General features: G+C 38.5%; 1 protein-coding gene across 3 annotated transcripts in view; it reads right to left on the reverse strand.

Moving 5' to 3' along the window:
* Window positions 1-19,161, reverse strand: part of MINDY3 (MINDY lysine 48 deubiquitinase 3) — a 101,359-nt gene that overhangs the window by 55,369 nt on the left and 26,829 nt on the right. The gene's annotated exons all lie outside the window — the stretch shown is intronic.

Consider the following 19,161-nt stretch of genomic DNA (forward strand, 5'->3'; position numbering starts at 1 on the left):
GATCGTCTGCTAACTGTTACAGAAGTGGTAACACTTGAGATGAATCTTTAAGTATATGTAGGAATTTTCCAGGTCAAAACAGGATAAGAAGAAAATTCAAGGCAGAGGAAACAGCAGAGATATGAAGAATCAATGTATTTCAGGGATGAAGGAGTTGTCAAAGCTTCCTTAAAGGGTTCTGGCCTAGGGATCTGATTAATGGTGACTGACAAAAGGAAAGAATGATGGAGGAGCAGGTTCTGGAGTGATGTGAAGGGAGAACATGAGGCTGGTTTTACACAGCCTGAGACTGAGGGACCTTCAGGACTTCTGCCTAAAGACAGACACACAACTGGAAGTGAGGCTCAGGAAGACGGGAACAGAGGCCAGGGTCGGGCACACAGTGCCAGGAAGCATCAGCACAGAGATGAGCGCTGACGCCCTGGATGCGGGTCAGAAAGAACAAAGCACAGGGAACGGAGAGACAAGAGATTATTTCACAGCAGAGTTGTAACTGTGATGATATCAAAGTCTTCATAGACCACAGCTATCAGATTGGGTCCATATGTATTTCTAGTAAGAAATTTTTTTCTGGTTAAAAATTACATCTATTGTAAACATAATGTATATAACTCTGCTTCCTTCAACTATCTGGTCATCTTTTGTCCTTTCTTTTCCTATTAGGAAATTATGTTTTTCTTGTCAATTAATGTAATAATATCAATTCATTCATTTTCATTGTAAATATTTTACTATGTATCCTTAAGTACAACATCCAGATGGTATAAGGCAAACACTGGCAGTTTAACGTGTAGGATTTGTAAATTCAAAATCAATAGAAGGCACGTATGCATACATTTTGTATGACTTCCTTAGCTTCCTATAGGCACAGAGGACACAGCAGTAGTTCTCACATTGCAGTCTTAGATTCCTAGGGGTCCACAAGACCCTTTGAGAAAATAGACAAAATTAAAGTGATTTTCATAAAAAGCCATTAGTTTAGTTGCCTTTTTTTACTCTTACACTTTCATAAAAGTGTAGAGTGAAATTTTCCAGAGACTAAATAATATGCTATAGTCCAACAAATTGAATCTATAAATAAATATGAGAATCTAGCTGTCTACTAGTAACCCAGACATTAAAGGGATTTTAAAAATTTAAAACAAAGTAACTCTCCTTACTATAGGGTTGGCCAAAAAGTTCTTTTGGTTTTTTCCATAAGATGGTTCCAGTAGTGCTTATCTGTCTTTAACTTCATTCAAACAATTTTATTAGACTGTATTGTGACAGTGGTCATATCAGCATGCATTTTTTATAAACTTATCAAAATTGGTGGATTTTTATGTAGCCATTTTAATAGTGAAAGTGGAAGAAAATACGCAACATTTTTGGTAATGTTATACTTTATTATTTCAAAAAAGGTAAAAACATAACTGAAATGACAAAAGAGATTTATGCAGTGTATCAAAAGGGTGCTGTGACTGATCGATGTGTCAAAAGTGGTTTGCGAAGTTTTGTGCCAGAGAATGTTCTCACTGCATGGTGTTCTATGGTCAGGTAGACCAGTTGAAGTGAACAGCAAACAAATCAAAACACTAACTGAGAGCAATTAATTTTAAACCACACAGGCAATAGCTGACATACTCAAAATATCCAAACAATAAAGCTATTGGAGAAAATAAAAATTGTCTTTTATTTTACCAAAAAAGAAAAAGCCATACAGACTTTTGGGCTAACCCAATTTTTTTTGTTGTTTTGGAAAATAGTTATTATTTGATAAAAAAAATTTATATTAACCAGTATTGGGTATATTATTATTTTTAAATGAATTCATTAATCTTTTTATATTTCTATCTCCCTTTAAATTGACCTTTTAGAGAGAGAGCGAGCGAGAGAGAAATATCAATTTACTGTTCCACTTTTTACGCACTGATTGGTTGCCTCTTCTATGTGCTCTAATCAGAGATGGAACCCACAACCTTGGCCTATTGGGAGGACACTCAAACCAACTGGACTACCAGGCCAGGGCTTAAATGTATCAGTCTTGGTTTCTAACAAGAAAAACACTGATCATTATTTGTTTATGACCCACATTAGCAAAAGCTCTTTAGGACGTTCACTAATTTTTAAGAGTGTAAAGGGCATTCAAAGGAAGAAGACAGAGTAGGGGTGAGCAGCCCAAATACACAGAAATGGTACTGTATGGACTTGCAAACTTTTCCCTCCTTGCCTTCTGAAATGTAAGCAGCATTAGATGTTTCTGAGCTCAAAAAGAGCACATATGTTAGAAATATTTTCATACTTTAATTTCTGAAATCAGTTACCACCACCTAGTGTTATGATTAGCTACTACATCATCTTTTTCCTTGGAATTTTAAACAAATGTCTCAGAAAGTATTATTTATAAGAATGTCATGATTTTCAATATAACAAAGTAGTTGTTCATAATTCTTGAATAGTGAATATTCATATTAGGTCAGCAATCATATGTTTAAGCATAGATGGTATTATTTTAAAAATGTATTAATCCTATTTCCTTAAGCAAAATCTATATTAAGATTTTCATTGCTTTTGACAGCTAAAGTGCATCATTAAGAATATTATCATTATAAGAAAAGATGCTCAATGTCACTAGTGACCAGAGAAATGCAAAATAAAACCACAAGGAGATATCACCTCACACCTGTCTGAATGGCTATCATCAATAACTCAAAGAACAAGTGCTGTGAGAATGTGGAGAAAGGGGAACACACTCATGCACTGTTCCACTTTTTATGCATTGATTGGCTGTCTCTTATCTAACCAGATAAGAGATTGTCTCTGGCTCTAACCAGATATGGCTGCAACCTTGGCTCAACAGGTGGGAATGCAGATTGGTGCAGCTACCATGAAAAGAAGTATGGAATTACCTCAAAAATTAAAAAATTAACTGCCTTATGACCCAGTGATTCCACTGCTGAGAATATATCCAAAGAAACTAGAAACACTAATTGGAAAGTACATGGATCCCTATGTTCACTGCAGCATTTTTATGAAAGCTGAGATTTGGAAGCAGCCCAAGTGTCCATCAGTAGATGAGTGGCTAAAAAAGCTGTGGTATATTTATGCCAAAGAATACTATTCAGCCATAAAAAAAAAAAAAGAAAGAAATCTTACCATTGTGACAGCAAAGCTGGACCTGAAAAGTATTATACTAAGTGAAATAAGCCAGACAGAGAAGACAAGTACATGATTTCACTCATATGTGGAATCAAATGAACAAATTAACTAACAAAACAGAAACAGACTCACAGAGACAGAGAACAGACTGACAGCTGTCAGAGTGGGGAATTGGATGGAAAGGGTGAAGGAAATAATCAAAAATAAAAAAAGAAACGAACCAAAACCTCATAGACACAGACAACAGTATGATGACTGCCAGAGGGAAAGCGGGGTGGAGAGAGGCAGAAGAGGGTAAAGACAGAATAAAGAGAGATGGAAGGAGACTTGACTTGGGGTGGTGAACGCACAGCACAACATACAGAAGATGTATTATAGAATTGTACACCTGAAAACTACGTAATTTTATTAAGCAATGTCACCCCAATAAATTTAATTAAAAATATTACTGTACAAAGTTACAACTAGAGTTATAATATTCTCACATATTAGAACTTAGAGAATTTACTTATGAGCTTTTCTCAGTAAGTCTAAAGAAGTTTATTTATATTTACAGAAGATTCTAATAACATGTCATTATATTTTAGGATGTTCTAGTTTCTTTTCTTAGCCTAGCATTTAAGATTAAACATTAGCAGTTCCTATCAACCCTTACTTGCTTTAGCCAGTGAAACTGTATATACATATTTTATATATTTTATATTCGTGAGTTTGTTTTTTTATTTTTTTAAAGATTTTATTTATTTATTTTCAGAGAAGGGGAAGGGAGGGAGAAAGAGGGGGAGAGAAACATCAATGTGTTGAGAGAAACATCTATAGGCTGCCTCTCACACACCCCCAGCCAGGGACCTGGCCCACAACCCAGGCATGTGTCCTGACTGGGAATCGAACCAGAGTCTTTTCAGTTCTCAACTATCATCTCAACTGCTGTCACAGAGGATCTCCACAAGGTCCTCTCTAGGGCCTTTCAAATTTGATGCTGACTTGGAAACCAGGTAACTCGTTAAATTCATTTAACAAGCGTCAAGTGTTAAAAAGAACAATGTTAAGCATAGTGTAGGAATATGGAAACAAAGATGACCCCCTTTGCAAACCATGTATTAATATCCAAATTACATAAGGAACTTTTATAACTCAGTTACAAAAAAACCCAAATAACTCAAATAAACTGGGCAAAGAAGTCCAAAGAATACATATGAGAGCAGAAATGGCCAACAGTGTATGAAAAGATGAAATAATGAAAACATCACTAATCATTAGAGAGATGTAAATCAAAACCACAATGAGATATCACTCCATACCTATTAGAGTAGACATTATCAAAAAAATAAAAGACAAGTGTTAGTAAGGATGTGTAAAAATCAAAACCCTCATAAACTATTGGTAGGAATGTGGTAAGGTATAGCTGCTATGGAAAACAGTATGGAGGTTCCTCAAAAAATTAAAACTAGAACTACCATGTGATCCAGCATTTCCACTTTTGGGTATTTAATCCAAAGGAATTGAAATCAGGATCTCAAATAGATACCTACACTCTTGTGCTCATTCTAGCACTATTCATAGTAGCCGAGATGCTGAAACAACCTAACTGCCCAGTAAGGGATGAATGGATAAGAAAGCTGTGGACACATGATAGAGAATATCGTTTGGGCTTACAAAAGAAGGAAATCCCACCATACATGGCAACATGGATGAACCTTGAGGACATTATGCTAAGTGAATATGCCAGTCACAGGAGAAATACGGCATGACCCCACTTATATAAAATCTCCTAAATAGTCAAATTCATGGAAACACAGAAGTAGAACTCACAGAATTAGAATGGTGGTTGCCGGGAGGAGGAGGAAATGGGGGGTTGCTATTCAACAGGGGCAAAGTCCCAGTTACGTTAGAGGAATAAGTTCTACACATCAGCTGTACAACCCCTCTATGGTTACACTGTATCCTAACTTGAAATTTCATTAAGTTGGTAAATCTCATGCTAAATGTTCTTACTACAATTTTAAAAATTCATCCTCCCCAAATAAAAATAGTTACAACCTTGAGTATAGCACTCAAAGGTAAGACAAACCCCTTGGAGCTGTGGGAATGCGGACGCTCCCCTGGGGAAGGACCGCAGGTGGCCGGGGCACTGCAGGGCTGGTCAGACGTAGATGGGAGGGGTGCAGGCACAGGAGTAGCATGAACAAAGACAAAGTAGCATAATTTTGTTCAAGTATAGGTTCATGATGCCTGAAAAGTTAACTGGGATGAAATTATGTAAGGTCCAATCAGTAGTTGAAACAAATTAAAAAACTAACTTTTTAATAAGGAGGTTAGAATGGCTCATGTACCGAAGCTCAGCCAGCCTGTGTTTTTACAGTCTGCTCTTGCCCATTACCATACCAATGTAGGTGTGCTTCCACCTTTGGACTTGGATGGGTATTAAACTCTTCAGGCAAAATTAATACAACCAGAGCTAAGATGGTACATACACATTAATGATAAGTGTTGAACATCTATCTCTGAAAGCTCAACTGCATGGAAAATCCACTTGATATTCAGGAAAGATGCTTTACGTTGCTTCTATCAGAGGCTTAGGACTATTCCCAGCTTAAGCTACAGAAGCTTTTATTGTACTTTGATTCTGTCCTTGTTTTTTGAAGGTTCTCATTTAAAACTGTTGTATCAGAAGAAACATTTCAACACACTGTGTTGTTGGAAATGAACAACCCCCAACCATCACCTAAGACTTCATTTCTTACCCATTTTATCTAAAAGTTAATGACTTGAACGTTTATGTTTATTTAGATTCAAAGTCTTTGGTCAAGTCACATGTTAAAGATTACTGAAATCTAAAGGGACTACAATACAGTAGTTGTAGAGAAACACATCTGAACTAGTATGATATAAAACTATAATAAAATGGAAATTTCATGGACTTAAGAAAATAAGTAAATAAATAAAAATAAAATCTATAAATTTGATGTAACCTCAATTAAAATCCTAACAGATTTCTTAAAACTGAAACTTCAAAGAATCAACTGATGGGGGGCTAAGATGGCGTCGGAGTAGGAAGGAGCAGATTCGGCTTCCCTCTGCTCAGGGGAGAAAATCCTGACTGATCTATGGAGTAGAGAAGCAAGCAACCAACATACTTCAGCATTTTTGAAAATAGGGGACCAAGGATTGTGACAGAACTGAAAAACGGGACCCTAAGAAGAGTGCTGCAACAAGGTAGGGTCCCAGGGACCAGCATGTGGTCCGGGGGCTGCAGCCCCAGGCCCAGGGCCCGCTGCTGGGTTTGCCACAGAGTCCTTGGGAGAGAGCCGGGACAACTGCTCCCTCCCCAGCCAAACAGGGTCTGAGTGACACTGGGAGGAATCCAGGTGCTAGCAAACACACAAGGGCTGTGAGCACCTTTGGGGGCTGTAGACGCTGGAGAGGCTGGGTTGCGCAGAAAGCCCGGACCCCCACAGTCATTGGTCTGGCTGGAGCGTTTGGCTGTGGGAGAAGCCAGGCCACTGTGGGGAGTGGCAGGCTTGAACAGGAGGAATTTCTTAAGAGGAAGGAGTGAATATACACAGACACTGTTTGGGGAATTCTCCTAAAGTGATCAGTGGCTCCAGCCTCCCTGCTACCCAGCCGTGGGTGCACGTGCAGGGAGAGGATCCCTGCACCCCAGTCCACAGCAGTAACCCTGGGGAAAAACCTGATTCCCACACCCAGGGTGCAAGGCTGAGGAGCCAGTGCGAGCTCCCCTGGCCGAGGAAGAAAAGCCATACCAATCACCCTTCAGCCTGCCTCAGCCAGCAAGAGCAGAAAAACCAGTTTGGCCACTTTGAAACCAAGAGACTTTTTAATTTGCTTCTCTTTTTTTTAACAATTTATAATTTTTTAATTTTTATTGTTTTTATTCTCTTTTGATTTCTTTTTCCTTTCTTACCTGATATCTTGTTTTATTCCTTCCTCCTTCCTGTCCTCCAATTTTATCTCTTCTTCCTTCCTTCGTGTGCTTTTTCTATTTTTACTTTTAAAAATTTTTTCTAAATACCTACAAGTGAGACAAAATCCTGGATCTGTGAAAAGACCAAAGTTGAACCCAAAGAAAGGGCATCACAACAGCTGGGACAGTGAGATAAATTTCACTCTGCTATTACAGAGAACCTGCAAGTTATTGCATATTTATATTATTATTATTTTTCCAGTATTCCTACATCTTTTTTTAATAGTATTTTTATATCCCTCTTCTTTTTTTATAGTCTGCTTTGTTAGGCTGGATATATTGTATGACCTGACAGCTTTCCCACGATATCTCTTTCCATACTCTATTGCTAATCTGTCCTTTAACCCACCTGTGTCCCATTAGCACACTACTCGAGGTTCTGTACTCCCTATTCTTGTTACCTAGATCTCACAGATTCTGTCATATGATTGTTGCCATAATATTATTGTAAATAACTGCTGTTCCATGCAATTGTAATTACTTCACAACACCCACCCCCCACCGATCTTAGCCCATTTCAAAGTTTCCTGAACTCTATTACTGTAGTGGTTAACTCTATTCTCTCACACACTACACGTATTTACTATCCTTTACTCTCACCTTACCTCAGGATCTGACCTCCCACAATCTCCCTGCTTTATAGATCCAACTCACAATCCTTCCTTCCCCAACAAGAGTCTTATCTTCTTTCCATCCTTTCTAAAAATCAGCAGGCTAGGTGGAAGATCACAGTTAACATTATACATAGTCAAAGGATCTCCTATCTCTTCCCTACTTGCTACTACTGTAAATAGCATAAAATTCTCTGTTGCTGTCTTAAACCATTTTGCCTTCCCCCTCCAACTGATGACAAAAAAGAATAGGTGGAGGTGGTGAACACCAGGATACCCACTGGAAGAGGAAACCCAACAACAAAGGAACCACTAACAGATAACAACAGAAGAAGGCAAAGGAGGGAGTAGTAACCACACAAACCTCAATCCAGGACCTATCTGGAAATACAACTAAACAGTAGAGACAGTACCCAATACAAACAACTGAACAAGAATTCTTTAAACCTTGTACACATGGAAGAACCAGCTTCAACACAACCTGCCCTCACCAGCACAACAAAATACAGGAGGTGGTGGACAGAGTGACCCTCATCTAACCAGCTGGTGGGAAGGACCCACCAAAGAAAGACCCCACAACAATCAAAACCCAAAGGCAAACACAAAGCCAACTTAAATGACAGCCCAAGACCAGTGAGCTTGGAAGATCAAGGAAACTGCACCACTGAAACTCACTACTATTCTACTAAAGAAGTTCACACCATAAACCCAGGGAGCCAGAACAGATCAATATAAGAAGCTGAGGCGAACAAGAAGAGTCTCACAAACAATGGGAAGACAAAGAAACAATCCCCAAATGAAAGGAAAGGAGGAAGCCTCAGAAAGAATGCTAAATGAAATAGAGGCAACTCAACTATCAGATATTGAGTTCAAAGCAATGATTGTCAGGAAGCTCAATGAGCTCACAATGAGCTACCAGAAACTACAGGGAAGCTACAATGAACTCACTGAAAACTACATCAGCATGAAAAAGGAAATAGAAACTCTCAACAAGGGCCAAGAGGAAATGAAGAATACAATTTCTGAACTGAAGAACACAGTAGAAGGAATGAAAAGCAGGATCGATGAAGCAGAAGATCGGATCAGCGAGCTAGAGGACAAAGTAGAAGAAAACACCCAGAAAGAGCAAGAAAAGGAAAAAAGGCTCATAAAGAATGAAGCGGGATTAAGAGAAATGCAAGACAATATGGAACGTAATAATATCCGTATAATAGGGATACCAGAAGGAGAAGAAGAAGAACAAGGGATAGAAAACCTATTTCAAAAAGTAATGATGGAAAACTTCCCAAATTTGATGACAGAAAAAATCACACAAATCCAGGAAACACAGAGTCCCAATCAAGAGGAACCCAAAGAGACCCACCTCAAGACACATCATAATTAAAATGGCAAAATTTCAAGACAAAGAGAGAATCTTAAAGGCAGCAAGGAAGAAACAGGAAGTAACATACAAAGGAGCCCCAATAAGGCTAACAGCTGACTTCTCAATGGAAACACTCCAGGCCAGAAGAGAATGGCAAGAAATACTGGCAAAAAGTAATGAGAATCAGAAGCCTGAAACCACAACTACTTTACCCAGCAAGGCTCTCAATCAAGATAGAAGGCCAAATAAGAAGCTTCTCAGACAAAAGAAGTCTAAAAGAATACACCTCCACTAAACCAGCTCTGCAAGAAATGCTAAAGGGACTGCTTTAAGGAAAGAAAGGAAAAGAGAGCATGAGAGAGGAACACACGTACATAAAATGCAATGAGTAAGTACCTATCAATAATAACCTTAAATGTAAATGGATTAAAAGCTCCAATCAAAAGACATAGAATAGCTGATTGGATAAGAAAACATGACCCACACATATGCTGCCTACAAGAGACCCACCTCAGGATAAAAGATCTGCACAGGCTGAAAGTGAAGGGCTGGAAACAAATTTTCCAAGCAAATGGACAGGAAAAAAAAAGCCAGGGTAGCAATACTCATATCTGACAAAATAGACTTCCAAAAAAGGACCATAAAGAGAGACCCAGAAGGTCATTTCATAATACTCAAGGGAAGAATCCACCAAGAAGACATAAATATTGTAAATATATATGCACCCAACATAGAAGCACCCAAATACATAAAGAAAATCTTAAAGGACTTCAAGAAAGGTATTGAGGACTTCCGGCAAGATGGAAGAATAGGTGGACGCACCGTACTTCCTCGCACAACCAAGATTAGAACAACAATAATTTACAACAATAATTTACAGACATAATAACACCCAGAACCGACAGGGGATTTATCTGAATGGAAGTCGGACAGCCAAGAAGTTGAAGTAGACCCGTTCATCCGGACTGGTAGGAGAAGACGAGCCGGGCGGGCGCGGGGCTGGCGCGGGTCGGCGTCGCGCGGAGGTTGGGGAAAGTTTGGCGGGAAACCGGCTCGACAGCCATCGGGGGTGCAAGAACACAGCGGTGATCCCTGAGTATGTAAGCTGTGGCGGGCAGACCCAGTGGGGCAGTGATTGCGGACCAGGGCAGAACTCGCGGCCCAGGATCCCAAAGAAGGGTCTGGGCCCAGGAGAACGGAACTGCCGCCATTGTTCCCTCCCATCCCTGTTCCCGCCCCCGCCCCCACATATAACGTCACAATCTAGCGACTGGGGTGCCCAGCCCTGGGGAACACCTAAGGCTCCGCCCCCCACAGTAAGAAGAGCGACCAGACCGAAAAAAAAAAAAAAAGGGAGAGACAGGGACAGACATGTTTCCAACAGAGCAGATCAGTCCCCCAGGACTCATCCTTTTGAGCGACTAAGAAATAGCCAATCTATCAGATGCACAGTTCAAAACACTGCTGATCAGAAAGCTCACAGAATTGGTTGATTTTGGGCGCAATTTAGATGAAAGGATGCAGGTTACCATAAAAGAGATGCAGGAAGATACGCGGAGGAGAGCCAATAGTGAAAGGAAGGAATCTGAGTCTCAAAACAATACAGTGGACCAAAAGGAAGATAGAATCAACCAAACAGGAAAGCATGATGAAATAAGAATTCAAAAAATTGAGGAAAAGCTTAAGAGCATCCAGGACACCTTTAAACGTCCCAATATCCGAATTATAGGGGTACCAGAATCAGAAGGGGAAAAGCAACAAATTGAGCACGTATTTGAACAAATAATAAAAGAGAACTTCCCCAATCTGGCAAAGGGAACAGTCTTCCAAGAAATCCAAGAAGCTCAGAGAGGCCCAAAGAAGTTGGACCCAAGAAGAAACACACCAAGGCACATCATAATTACATTAGCCAAGGTAAAAACAAAGGAGAGAATCCTAGAAGCAGCAAGAGATAAGGGGACAGTCACCTGCAAAGGAGTTCCCATCAGACTGTCAGCTGATCTCTCCAAAGAGACCTTACAGGCAAGAAGGGGCTGGAAAGAAATATTCCAAGTCATGAAAGACAAGGACCTACATCCCAGATTGCTCTATCCAGCAAAGCTCTCATTTAGAATGGAAGGGCAGATAAAGTGCTTTTCAGATAAGGTCAAGTTAAAGGAGTTCATCATCACCAAGCCCTTATTTTATGAAATGCTAAAGGGACTTATCTAAGAAAAGATAAAAAAAAGACATGTATAGTAAAAGGACAGCAAACTCACAAATATTAACAACCACACCTAAAGCAAAACCAAAAGAAACTAAGTAAACAATTAGAACAGGAACAGAACCAAAGAAATGGAGGGCACATGGAGGGTTAGCAGCAGGGGGGGGGGTGGGAGGAGGAGAGGGGGAAAAAGGTATAGAGAATAAGTAGCATAGAATGTAGGTTGAAAATAGATAGGGGGAGGGCAAGAATAGTACGGGAAATGTAGAAGCTAAAGAACTCATAAGTATGACACATGGACATGAACTAAAGGGGGGAAACATGGGTGGGAGGGGGGTACAGGGTGGAGGGGCGAGAAGGGGGGAAATGGGACAACTGTACTAGCATAATCAATAAAATATATTTTTTTAAAAAAGAAAGGTATTGACAGCAACACAATTATTGTGGGGGGTTTTAACACCCCACTATCAAAAATGAACAGATCTTCCAAACAAAATGTCAATAAAGATATTGTGGCACTGAACAATACCCTAGATGAAATGGGCTTTACTGATATATACAGAACCCTCCATCCCAAAGAAGCTAAATACACATTCTTTTCAAATGTACATGGAACATTTTCAAAGATTGACCACATGACAGGACACAAAACAAGCCTCAACAATTTCAAAAAAACTGAAATTATACCAAGCATTTTCTCGGATCACAAGGGACTGAAGCTAGAAACCAAGCCCAAGGATAAAAACCCAAATCACTCAAATTCATGGAGATTAAATAGCATGCTATTAAACAATGAATGGGTCAAGAATGATATTAGGGAAGAAATCAAAAGGTTTCTGGAAACAAATGAAAACAAACTCACAACAACCCAAAACTTATGGGACACAGCCAAGGCAGTCCTGAGAGGGAAGTTCATAGCGATACAGGCCCACCTAAAAAAAGTTAGAAACATTCCAAACAACCAACCAAACCCTACGTCTACAAGAACTCGAGGAACAACAACAAAGACAGCCCAGAGCAAGCAGAAGGAAGGAAATAACCAAGATCAGAGCAGAATTAAGTGACATAGAGACTAAAAGCACAATTCTAAGGATCAATGAATCCAAGAGCTGGTTCTTTGAAAAGATAAACAAATCGACAAGCCTTTAAGCAGACTCATCAAGAAAAAAAGAGAGAAAACCCAAATAAACACAATCAGAAATGAAAGAGGAGAGATTACAACAGATACCACAGAAATACAAAGGATTGTAGGAAATTACTACGAAGAACTGTATGCCAAGAAATTTGAAAACCTAGGTGAAATGGACAAATTTCTAGAAAAATATAATCTTCCAAAACTCAATGGAAAAGAAGCAGAAAGCCTGAACAAACCAGTAACAGCAAAAGAAATTGAAGCAGTAACCAAAAAGCTCCCAACACACAAAAGCCCTGGACCAGATGGTTTCACAGGAGAATTCTACAAAGCATTTAAGGAAGAGCTAACCCCTATCCTTCACAGACTATTTTAAAAAATCCAAAAAATTGGAAGACTCCCAAACTCTTTTTATGAGGCCAACATCATCCTAATTCCAAAACCAGATAAAGACACAACAAAGAAAGAAAACTTCAGGCCAATATCGCTGATGAACATTGCTAAAATCCTCAACAAAATACTGGCAAACCGCATCCAACAGTATATTAAAAAGATTATACACCATGACCAAGTGGGATTCATTCCAGGGATGCAAGGATGGTACAGTATTTGCAAATCAGTAAATGTAATATATCACATAAACAAAAGCAAAGACAAAAACCACATGATCATATCAATAGATGCAGAAAAAGCATTTGATAAGGTACAGCACCCATTTATGATAAAAACACTCAGCAAAGTGGGAATAGAGGGAGCATTCCTCAACATAATAAAGGCCATATATGAGAGACCTACAGCCAACATCATACTCAATGGGCAAAAATTAAAATCTTTTCCACTAAGATCAGGAACAAGACAAGGATGTCCACTTTCACCACTTCTATTCAATATAGTACTGGAAGTTTTAGCCACAGTGATCAGACAAGAAAAAGAAATAAAAGGAATCCAAATCAGAAAGGAGGAAGCAAAACTGTCACTGTTTGCAGATGACATGATAGTGTACATAGAAAATCCTATAGACTCCACCAAAACACTGCTTGACCTAATAAATGAATTTGGCAAAACAGCGGGATACAAAGTCAATATCCAGAAATCAAAGGCATTTCTGTACACCAACAATGAAACAGCAGAAGAAGAAATCAAGAAAAAAAATCCCATTTGAAATGGCAAAAAGAAAAATAAAATTCCTAGGAATAAACCTAACTAAAGAGGTAAAACACCTGTATTCAGAAAACTACAAAACACTGAGGAGAGAAATCAAGGAAGACACAAACAAATGGAAATATATACCGTGTTCATGGATTGGAAGAATTAATATCATCAAAATGTCCATACTACCAAAAGCAATTTACACATTCAATGCAATTCCAATTAAAGTACCAATGGCTTATTTCACAGACGTAGAACAAACACTTCAAAAATTTATATGGAACCATAAACGACCCTGAATAGCTGCTGCAATTCTGAGAAAGAAGAGTAAAGTAGGAAGGATCACAATACCTGACACTAAACTCTACTACAAGGCCACTGTAATCAAAACAGCCTGGTATTGGAATAAAAACAGGCACATGGACCAATGGAAAAGAACAGAGAGCCCAGAAATAAACCCAAGTCTCTATGGTCAATTAATATTTGACAAAGGAAGCAGCAACATAAAATGGAATAAAAATAGCCTCTTCAACAAATGGTGTTGGGAGAACTGGACAGCTACGTGCAAAAAAATGAAACTTGAGCACCAACTTACACCTTCTCCAAAAATAAATTCAAGGTGGATAAAAGACTTAAATATAAACCGTGACACCATTAAAGTCCTAGAAGAGAACGTAGGCAGGAAAATTTCAGATATTTCACGAAGAAACATTTTTACTGACGTGTCTCCTAGAGCAAGGGACATAAAGGAAAGAATAAACAAATGGTACCTCATCAAAATAAAAAGCTTTTGCACAGCTAAAGAAAACAGTCTCAAAATAAAAAGAGAACCAACTGTATGGGAAAACATATTTGCCAATGATACCTCAGACAAGGGTTTAATCTCCAAAATATACAAAGAACTTACATGACTCCACTCTAAGAAGACAAGTAACCCAATTAAAAAATGGGCAAAGGACTTGAACAGACACTTCTCCAAGGAGGACATAAAGAAAATCCAAAGACGCGTGAAATGATGTTCAATATCGCTAGCTTTCAGAGAGATGCAGATTAAAACCACAATGAGATACCACTTCACACCAGTCAGAATGGCCATCATAAACAAAGCAACAAACAACAAGTGTTTCTCCACAACGAGAGGTTGTGGAGAAAAGGGGACCCTAGTGCACTGTTGGTGGGACTGCAGACTGGTACAACCACTATGGAAAGCACTATGGAACTTCCTCAGAAAACTAAAAATGGATCTGCCTTTTGACCCTGCAATTCCACTGCTGGGATTATATCCTGAGAACACTAAAACACCAATACAAAAGAACCTTTGCACCCTGATGTTCATAGCAGCACAATTTACAATAGCTAGGTGCTGGAAGCAACCTAGATGCCCATGAGTAAATGAATGGATCAAAAAACTATGGTACATTTACACAATGGAATTCTATGCAGCAGAAAGAAAGAAGGAGCTCCTACCCTTTGCAACAGCATGGATGGAGCTGGAAAGCATTATGCTAAGCGAAACAAGCCAGGCAGTGAAAGACAAATACCACATGATATCACCTTTAACAGGAACCTAAACAACAAAACAAAGAAACAAGCAAAATATAACCAAAGACACTGAAATAGGGGACAGACTGACAGTGACCAGAGGGGAGAGAAGAGGGAATTTCAGGGGGGAATGGGTAGGGTTTACAGAACAAATTTAAAGGACACATGGACAAAAACTAGGGGTGGGTGGTAATGGGAGGGAAGTAGGGACGGTTGGGTGGGTGGGCTGGAATGGGAGTAAAAGGGAGAAAACTGTACTTGAAAAATGATTAAAATAAAATTTCAAAAAAAACCCTAAAAGTTCAAAAGCTGAAAAAAAGTTCAATTGGAATAATGTAGAAATAACTATCACAATTTTTAAGAAGTACAGTATTAGGAAATATGTACTGACTAATGTCAAAGTATATAAAACTATGTAACACGATTGTCTGAGCTTAAGTACTCACAAATAGATTAGTGGAATAGAAAGGTCCAAAAAATGACTCACACATATGCGAAAATGTATCTGATAGAGTAGATGTTTCCTATCTGTGCAGAATTGACTGGAGTGAGGATATTAGGTAATTCTTTTGGAAAAGGTAATAAAGAGCCAAACATTAAGATACCATTAGCAAAGTGAACAGACTGGGGGAAACAGAATGAGGGAAAATATCTGCAGCACAGATTAAACACACAAAGAACTGAGAGAATTTATAAAGAGTTCCTAAAATTTTTATTTATTTATTTATTTTTAGAGAGGGAAGGGAAGGAGGGAGGGACGGAGGGGGAGAGAGAGAGAGAGAGAGAGACATCAATGTGCAGTTGCTGAGGGTTATGGCCTGCAACCCAGGCATGTACCCTGGCTGGGAATCGAACCTGGGACACTTTGGTTCCCAGCCTGCGCTCAATCCACTGAGCTACGCCAGCCAGGGGAGTTCCTACAATTTTTGAATTAAAAAAAAAATAACCCCAGCCTAAAATGCCAAAATAATATAAAGAAATAATTCCAAAAAGAAGAAATACTAAAAGCTGACAAGCACACACACAAAAAAATGATCAAGCCCAGGCTTGCTAGGAATCAGAGAAATGTGAGTTAAAACAGGCTATCACTTCTCAATAAACTGGCAATAGATTAAAGATGGAGAATTCTAAGTGTTAGCCACGATGCAGGAAAATAGAAACTCTCTACACTCTTGGAGACGTGAGTCTGTACTTTGCCAGTCTGGTAAATTTTAGAAGGTCGTTTGGCATTATCAAAGTTTAACAGGTGTTTCTCAACAGGTTAAATATAGTAGAGTTATCATATTGAGCACAGGACCAAAAAAAAATGAAAAACATATATTCTCACAAAGTTCCTGACCACATTATTCATGATGGCCAAATGGAAAGAAGTCAAATGATGAATGAATGAATAAAATGTGGTAGGTATAAACCACACAATGGAATTAATCAATAAAAAGGAGTGAAGTGCTGGTACATGCTAAAACCTGGGTGAACCTTAAAAACATTACACTAAGTGAAAGAAGCCAGTCACAGAAGACCAGATGTTGTACGGTTCTCTTCATAAGGAATGTCCAGAACAGGCAAGTCTATAGAAACACAAAGTACATGAATAGTTGCTAGGAGCTGAGGGGGAGGAAATTATGAGGAGTGACTGCTAACAGGTACAAGGGTTCTTTTGGGGTGGTAAAGTGTTCTAAAATTGATACAGTGATGGCTGGACAATTGTAAGATAATTTTGAAAACCACTGATTTGTCCACTTTAAACAGATAATTTGTATGATATGTATATTATTTCTCAATAAACCTATGTGTGAAAAAAATTAACACATGCCTAAATTTGTAACACACATTTTACTCTTAGAAATCTATTCTATAGGACTTCTTGAATATGCACAGAAAGACATAGATTTTAAAAAAATGTTTACTTCAGCATTTCTTGTAATAGCCCAAAATACAAACAATCTAAATGTTTACTGTAAGTAAACTCAAAGCAAATGACAAACTGGGAAAATATGTTTACTATATATGACAGATAAAGCATAGATATCCTTCATAAAGATGAGTGCCCAATATATCTTTCATTTGAAACTTGCTGGCCTTTTTTCCTGGAATACACATAACATCCATTTTCTTTCTCAATGTCACATTGATGATTAGTGCTAGGAAAAAAACCTTTTTTAAAAAATAAGCTTTCCTGGCTGGTTCCACTCTAAAGAATACTATTCATAACCTAATCTCAACTCTACTGTTGATTACACTTTTACAATTTTCTCTCATAATTCCTTTTTCTTTTTTTATTTTGTAGATTTTATTTATTTATTTTTAGAGAGGGGGAAGGGAGGGAGAAAGAGAGAGACAGAAACATCAATGTGTAGTTGCCTCTCTTGTGCCCCTCTACTGGCAACCTGGCCTGCAACCCATGCACGTGCCCTGACTGTGCCCTGAACTGGCGACCCTTCGCTTCACGGTCCGGTGCTCAATCCACTGAGCCATGCCAGCCAGGGCCCTTTTTCTATTTCTTATTAAAGCAATAGATTCAAACCCTTTCATACCTTTATATGCCTCTAACATGTTCATTCTCTCAGCAGATTTTAAATCTCCAGTTCTCCAAATTTAAATCTTTCACACCTCAAAATGCCTTTTTCTTTTCTCACCACAGTCTTTCCTCCTATTTTAGAAGAACTGTTCATCTTTCCAAGGCTGTTGTTACTCTGGATCCCACTTAGTATCTCTTCTATTAAAAGAGATTGCCTTCCCTTGGCCAACAATTTAGGGGATCTATCCCTTAAAACAAAAGAACTATGTACATTGTCTCTTGGCCTTGTTTTGAGCAAGTAACTGAAATCTTCTCATTCCATCCTTTCACTAGCAAACTTCCTTACTTATGATGCTAAAATATTTACTCCCTATAATCAGGCTTTTATCTCAATGGCTCTTTTAAAGCAAAGACCTTGCTAATTGCTAAATTCATATCTACTCCTTTTTTTAATTGAATTTATTGGAGTAACATTGGTTAAATAAAATTACATAGGTTTCAAGTGCATAACTCTACAATACATCATCTGTATATTGTACTGTGTTCACCACCACCACCCCCTCCCCAAGAAAAAAAACTCATGGACACAGACAACAGTATGGTGATTACCAGAGGGTAGGGAGGGAGGTAAAAGAGAGTAAAGGGGAAATAAAGGTGACAGAAGGAGACTTGACTTTGGGTGGTAAACATTCATAGCCTATTCTTAGTCCTCATTCTCCTTGAATGAGATATAAAGCATGGCTCCTTCACTAATTCTATATGACAGACAAGAGTCTTTGGATTAAATTCTCTGTCTCTTTCTCTTATCAATGAGGCAAATTTCCTCTTAGGAGTACTGTGAAATGTAATAAATAAATATTCCAAATCATCTTTCATTACCTCACTCAAGATTCTGTTAAGTGTAGCATATAAAGCAGTATAATTAATATATTGTAATATTAATAATTATATGCTGGTTATATGGAATCAGACTATCGAGGTTCAAATCTCAGTTCTGCTATTTACTAACACAGATAAAAAAAGGACCACATAACCTGACAAGCTAAGTGTAGTAGGCCTGCATGGTGGCCCTTACAAACTCAGAGACCTAAAGTAACCACATAGGGTGGTCTGAAATTAAAACTTCCATCTAAAAGCAAGTCACGGCGGGTAGTCACATCCTGACCAGTATCTTTCTTGACAAAGATCAATCTTTACCTTAAGTGAGCCTGTCTGTCTTTTTGCATCTACAATAAATACCTTTGGAATGTCAGGGCAATCCCCTTCTTCCAGACCCCTCAGGGCACAATCTCCCACCAAAAGTTTCTTGTTCTCCCACATCAATCTCTGTGTGCTGTAACTGTTAACTATCTTGTACCCCTCAATGTAAAAGAAGTATGTTTTATTTTTCATTCAGTCTTATAGATTCTCTGCTTTGCTTTCTCCCCACTCCCTAATCTACTAACAGTGAATTTTACATAACCCTCCTTATACCTCCTCCTTTAATTCTAATGTATAAAATAAGTTGCAAAACTACCATT

The sequence above is a fragment of the Phyllostomus hastatus genome, unplaced genomic scaffold (genome assembly GCF_019186645.2).
Source record: "Phyllostomus hastatus isolate PE091 unplaced genomic scaffold, TTU_PhHast_1.1 phas_scaffold_1674, whole genome shotgun sequence".
Classification (NCBI taxonomy): Eukaryota; Metazoa; Chordata; class Mammalia; order Chiroptera; family Phyllostomidae; genus Phyllostomus; species Phyllostomus hastatus.